Genomic DNA, 6,968 nt, shown 5'->3' on the forward strand with positions numbered 1-6,968 from the left:
GCAGCAACAAAGAACTGACATACAAAAGCTTACCTATTCCTTGCATCTGCAGTTATCAGGAGAAGCAGAGAAATAAATCTGCCCTGGGAGGTTGAAAAGTATGGAACGAGCACAGGGCTAGTGATTCCAGCTTTGGTCTACGCATGCTGAAGCTTCTGGAGATGGCATTCAAGGAGGATGAAATGTACTGTATTGTGGTGAGAGAGCACAGCACATGGTGAAGTGGGAACAGTAGCCAAAGTCTGCACTCAAATAACATGATGATTTGGCAACCCAGAAATTGCAAAGAAGGTCAGGACACAGAAACTTTGAAGTCAAATTAGCAGATCAGCCATGGTTAAGAAGAGGTAATAATGAACAATAGGTGATATTAACTACTATTAATAATTATTAATTGAATACTTAATTAAGGAGAGTTGATGAGTCTATTTTTGGTCATCTGAGTTCCACTGTCTTTGCACAGAAAATTGATTTAGAGTTATTCATGTTATGTCCAGATATGCAGTCTAACAGAGGTTTGTTTTCACTGTTTTAACTGTTTCATTTAGGACATGAAGAAGGCATACTTAACACTCTGCATGTGAGTCACTTTGTGGCCCTGGTAGCATGCCATACATGGTAAAAGAACATGTCTTTGCATATTAAAAAATGCATTTTCTAGAAAATTATACTAAGATTCACTGAATAATTAACTTACATTTCTTCTTGCTGCCATTGGGATAAGACACTATTGAAGATTACTTCATCTTAAGAAAGTTAATTTTGGAAGCTGTAATTTAGTAGCAGGGTTGGCCAGAAAACAATTACTTGATTTTACACAACAAATAGTTCTTGACATCTGTTTCACAAAAAACTACACCACTAAGTTTTCATGAAGAAGGTGTGGGTGGAGAAAGAAACCAAAATAATGATGTTCTTTAAGGATGTACACTGACTGATTTTTGGATTTTTCTTGCTGGCTCTTATTGCTTGTATTTGATTAAAACGTTTACTGGACCAGAAAGAGACTGAACCACTAATTAAGTGTCTTTGTTTCAGATCGAGAAAGCCACTGGAGCAGATAATGACAGAAAATATTTCATTAAAAATATACTCATTTTTCCAATTAATAGCTTAGCACCAACTCCAGTCAAATAGAAATCTGAAATTACTAACTGCGATAATTGAAAATACCAGCTACTAGGAAGAAAATTAACTCTATCCCAGCCAAAACCAGGACAATGACTTAAGTATCAATAATAGAACTTTTGACCAGAAAACTTTAAGCTGACATTAAAAATCATTGTTAGCAACAATGTCATGAAAAACAGCCCCAAAATATTTATTATGCTTAATCTTGTACCATTCCTAATGCTATATACACACACATGGACACCTGGTTATCTATTTAAGTAAACTTCTGATTATTTAATTTGCATGTAGCCTATTATATTCATGGAGTCTAGCAATTTAGGCATGCAAATGCAATCGAAATCTCCATTTGGTTTTTAAGGGAGACAGAGGGAGTTCTGTTAAGCATTTTAAACGGGCAAAAGCTGTCTATCACATTATAATTGGCTCTAATTAATAATGCCAGAAGCTACAGCTATAAAAATCTTTACCAAACACTGAGTCACACTTAAACTGGTGCAAAATCCTTCTCTTGCCCAAGCAAACATTAGAGAAAATCACTTCCAATGTGTTCCTTAAAACTGAGAGCTGATTGATGACTGTAAGTGAAGACAAACATATGAGCATAGAAGAAGCCATTTTGTTGAAATGTAGGATATGATGTGTTTTCCTAAATGGTCAAGATAGACGTGAAAATCAGTAAATTATATTGCATACATAATGCATGTATGTATGTTTTGCCAGAATAGAAGAGTTAAGCACCATCCTTTTAAAGATGGAAAAGTGGGACGTGAAGTGTGCCTATGTAATGAGCCTATGTTATAGGCTGCAAGATAATTCAGCCAGCCCTGAGGCGCATGAAAACAACGGTGGAAAAAAACCATCATATAAAAACCCTTAGCCGTCATGCACAGAAACTTTATCCAATCAGAGGCACACAGTGCCCCTGCCCAAACACAGTTCAGAAAGAAACTGGCAGCTGCTGGAGGCTGGAGACACACTCATTGTAAGGGGGACTCTCTACACAAAACAGAGGTACCTACACCTCTCGGGACTGTGGCCCATGGACACAGGGCAGGCACTGGGGGAAAAAGTGTCCGACTCTAGTGGGAGAAGGCTTTGGTTTGAATAGATGAGATTGGTACCCCCCACCTACTGCCACTGGCCCTGATGCCCCTGCCGTCATTGGGATTTACTGTCTTGACCATTGTAGAGGGACTTGCAGGGCAGGAAGACTTTGGGTCTTTGGAGTAGGTGGTGTAGCTACATGTGCTCAGGTAGGCCAAGTTGCCATTGCTGAGGGACCAAGTAATTTGTCAAAAGCAGTACCAAACCAATTGAGGGGCTGGCAGTGAAATTTAAAAATCAGTTGATTCTCTCAGAAAACATCGGGTTGTGTCCAAAATGTGTGTACCTTACAACAGTCCTGTTTGTCCTGTGCAGGAGAACATTGCAGAGTGGTGGTTAACTGACTTTGAATTAGGTCACACCTGTTAGCTGCTGTAGTTCTGGACATGGTACAACCATTGTTGGAGCTAGAGACTAAAGAATATACCTGCTATGATACAAATGGTGTTGCAAATGTCTTTTTTATTTAACTTTCTAGCCAGAGAAGCGAGATTCCCATTTGCCTTCTCCCAGAACAGTGTACAATACATTGGGAACCAGCTGTCCCTGCGAAGGAAAGAGTCCTGCCATCTGCCATGGCATTATCTGTGAAACCTTAGCAAGACACCTCCGAAGAACTTTTTCACTATGCTATGAGGTACTCACTGAAGGAACAAACCCCGAAGAAAAACTAAGCAAAGGGCAACAGGTGATCATTGCCTTCTTGAGGTAAAATTCCCTGACTTTGGACTGTTTTGCTTGTGATAGCCCAAAATCACATTTTAGGTGATTCAAGATTAAAAATGGCCAATATTCCACTAAACTTGGAATATTTGATAGTATTATTACTCTTGCCAACCATTTCTGTCTTTCTTACTTTATTCAATCCACGATATTCATCTTCCCTGACAGACTGAAAAGAAATGTGGACACAAAACAAAAAATGGATTTCCTGTTAACTTCTGTTGCATGTATTGATTCTCTATCACCAGTCGTGTGGCAGTGGTTTTTCATCCCTTTCAAAGACACAGGTAATAATGGCAGAGTTCTTTCTACCACAGCTGTTTCGAATCGCACAAAAAGGAAAGAGTGGCATCCCTTATCTTGGGAGTAACAGGAGAGTGACCAAAAATCTCATCTAGTTGTCTAACAGGTAGGCACTACACACCCACATATCATATACAGAAAATGATGGGCGAGTATCAAATTCATTTTGAGGGCAATGGCATAGGTTCTGTGGAGCAAGCCAGACATTTCTGCATTGTTAACACTTTGGTAAAATTGTCAACTTTTCCTCAGAGTCACAAGGGAAAGAAATGCATACTTTTACAACCTGAAAGCAAGTTTGCTCTTTGCAGTCACATGATTCCGGGGTCTAGAGAGTAAGTAATAAATCTATAATATTTCAGTTTCAACTTGTGCTTGTTCTAGCCCAGGCAGGCCTTCTGCCTCTGTTAAGATTTTTCTGTGGTTCCTTTCCCAGGAATAATGCGTGACTGGGAATATTCAGTATCATTAGATTATTTGCTGGTTAAGGATAAGTTTTAGATACTAACTCTTCTTTGCTTATAGCCTGTTTGAGCTATGACATGGGTGGTTCTCAGTGACGTCTTTTCTCAGGTGAGCCTGGCAATTTCTAATAGTTCAGGACAGCTGCTTTTATCTCTAGAAAATCTGTACACGTGAGCTGCTCTGATAGTCACGGTGTGCTAGATGGTTACACTCAAAATCTTGTTCAGAGCAGAGAAGAACACAAACTAGGGGTAGAGCTAGGAACTTATTATTAGACCAATTAATGTTTAATTGGCTATTTTTATATGTTTCCTTATCACAGCCCACTTCCTTGTCACTTCTTCAAGACTAAACATTGAAAATTGCCTGCAGCCCTCCCCCAGCCCCGTTACCCTAGAGGGGCTGTTTGTCCCGCAGTGACTACATAGGGGTGCCAGCCCCCTGCCTCAGGTGCTCCCAAAGCAAAACCAACACAGAGGAGGCAACAGTGATGGGGCCACCAGGCAACTGATGCCATGGCTAATACCAGCTAAAACTAACAAAAGCCTAAACAGACCCAGACAAGTCCAGAGACTGCTCTGTGAGGTCAGTACAAAGCCTGTGGCCTTTTACAAATAAGGGGAAAACAGTATTTACAGGGCTACATATGTATAGTCCGGCATGGTCATGGAGGGTAGGTGAGGTAGAGAAGTAGGGATGATGGTCTACATCCCTACAGAGTTTGTCTTTCTGTAAGTTGCATCTATTCCTACATAGCAGCAAGCTGCTCAGAACTGTGAATAACCCAAATGTTACTTCTCAAACAATGCAATGTCGGATTTTTTTTTTAATGTCTAGTTGAGATTGTGGCATTTAGCAAAAATGAGATCTGTGATCTTTGCTAGTAAAAGCAAACGCAAGAGCGGGAGATAAAAAAGGCAATGAAATAAAAAGCAAAATCTTTGTGTTGAAAAACAATTATTTGTTGCAAATTGTGAAAAGGGAGTCCTTTTGTAGTGCTTTTAAAGTCCTTTTTTTCCTATAAGTGTTTTAGCCAATGAGTGAAAAGAGATTAATCTGGAATGGGCACGCCTTTCTTAAATACTAGATATATCTGAACCTCTTAGATAAATCCTGGACTAAACTAATCCTGCTTCAGCACAGATACACTGAAAGGAAAGGAAGAGATGTGACTTGTACTGTAGCGACTGCTCTTTCCATGTTCAGAAAATGGACGAAAGTGCTCTTATGTGAATGCTCAAACAATAATGGAAACATGTATCATGAGGACATAGCTTTGAACAAAGATGAAAGGAAAGTCTAAGAAGGAACTGAAGTCAAAACTGCAATTCAAAGAAATTCTAACCCTAGCATACACAATACATAAAAAAATTGTGGCAAACTTTTTATTTCAGTGATTAGACATTCAGTCTTGAAGTAGTGCCCTAAAGTCTTGAAAAGTAGTGGTAAATTAAAAATGTCCTTGAGTAAAAATAACATGATACTGGCCTACGAATTCTGGGAGGAAGAGGAAAGACTTTTAAAAATGTTCATCTCCAAATCTGTGGTTGAAATGGACTTTAGAAGGTTTGTGGCCACGCAGCTATCTCCAGGCTTCTGTATACCAAGGGCAAAAAACACTGACTAAACAAAACAAGCTTTTAAAATACTACATATTGATAGCTCCACATACAGTGTCAGAAAGTTAGTCAGCATCATTGGAGCATGCACTTAAAATGACAAGACCAAACCTGATTGCAGAAGGTTTGATGCAAATGAAAAACATTTCGGTGCAATGAAAAACAATGCCAAGGGTATTCTTGGGTATTTAAAAGATAAGCATAGTAGTATAGGTGAAGTAACTTAAAAAATAACTATGAGACTTGATGCTGGAAAAAATAATTTGATAAGGAGTGATGTGCATTTGTGTATGAAAATATAATATATTTATGTGTGTGTATGTGTTCATAAGGCCATCAACCTTGGAGATTAATTAAAGTTAATGGAGAATCAGGGGTATGAAAATAATTAGTATAGCATGAATTAATTTATGAGGTCTGTAGCTCCCCTGAAGCTTAAAAATTAGAGCAGCCTGATGTCAGCAATCTCACTTGCAAGGTAAAAGTTATGTATAAATTAGAGAGATGCAATAAGAAGCCCATGCAAAGTCTAATGGTTCATTATTATTCAACAGAGGACATGATGCTCAATGAACGAGACTTAACTAGCAGCCCAAATGGCTAATGAGAAAAGTTGGCATCACTGAAAACTTCTCCAGCCTAACTTGCTGGTATACCTGTACACACTCCAAGACACAGAGTCCTTTGTTCCCTGACCATACTGTAGGACAGCTGTTTTCTCAGTGATATGCCACCGATTCATTAAGCATAGGAATGAGTTTGTAGGTCATAGACAAGTGCTCAAAACCAGAAGTTCTTATGAAGAGGGTATGTGGCATCTTCTCAAGGTATTAGTTTTGTTTACAGCTGATGCAGTTCCATCTGTGAGACTTGAGTTTATGCTGAGAGATCCCTAAACATCTTCCCTAACTGGGAGCTTAGGATAAGCAGCGCTCTCTCTCTCTCTCTCTCTCTCTTTATTTTCTGGATCCCTGTAGGCATTCAGCAGGAACAAGATGCACAAAAGCCATGCAGTGTGAACAGTGTCCAGACTCCTGATATTGCCCTACCTCCTTCTGCATTTCTAACTTACAACTCCACATTCCCAGCGGGACTGTCCAGACATGATTCTTCTCCCCCTTCCCTCAGGAGGCTGGGAAGAAGCCAGGATGATTCTCAGAGATTTTATTTGCCCTGTGCAAGAGCAGTGCCCCAAAATACAACAACATAATTCATCAACTTCAGTATTCTTGGGTCTGCAAAATACTTGGAGTGTTTGCCATTGGAAATGTGATCATGCATAAACATATGTAGTTTGTTAATAACAAGAAGGAAAATAAAGTAAAATAGGCAATATATTTTGCTGTGTTTTAAAGAATACATTGTTCCATCCTAAACCACAGTGTAAATGTTACGTCGAAACCTGTTATTGAAATAACAAGCCCCTCACTACAAGAAGGACATTGAGGCACTGGAGCGTGTCCAGAGAAGGGCAACAAAGCTGGTGAAGGGTCTGGAGAACAAGTCTTATGAGGAGCAGCTGAGGGAACTGGGGTTGTTTAGCCTGGAGAAAAGGAGGCTGAGGGGAGACCTCATCGCTCTCTACAACTCCCTGAAAGGAGGTTGTAGCGAGGTGGGTGT

Source organism: Aptenodytes forsteri, unplaced genomic scaffold (assembly GCF_000699145.1).
Source record: "Aptenodytes forsteri isolate BGI_AS27 unplaced genomic scaffold, ASM69914v1 Scaffold194, whole genome shotgun sequence".
NCBI classification, from domain to species: Eukaryota; Metazoa; Chordata; class Aves; order Sphenisciformes; family Spheniscidae; genus Aptenodytes; species Aptenodytes forsteri.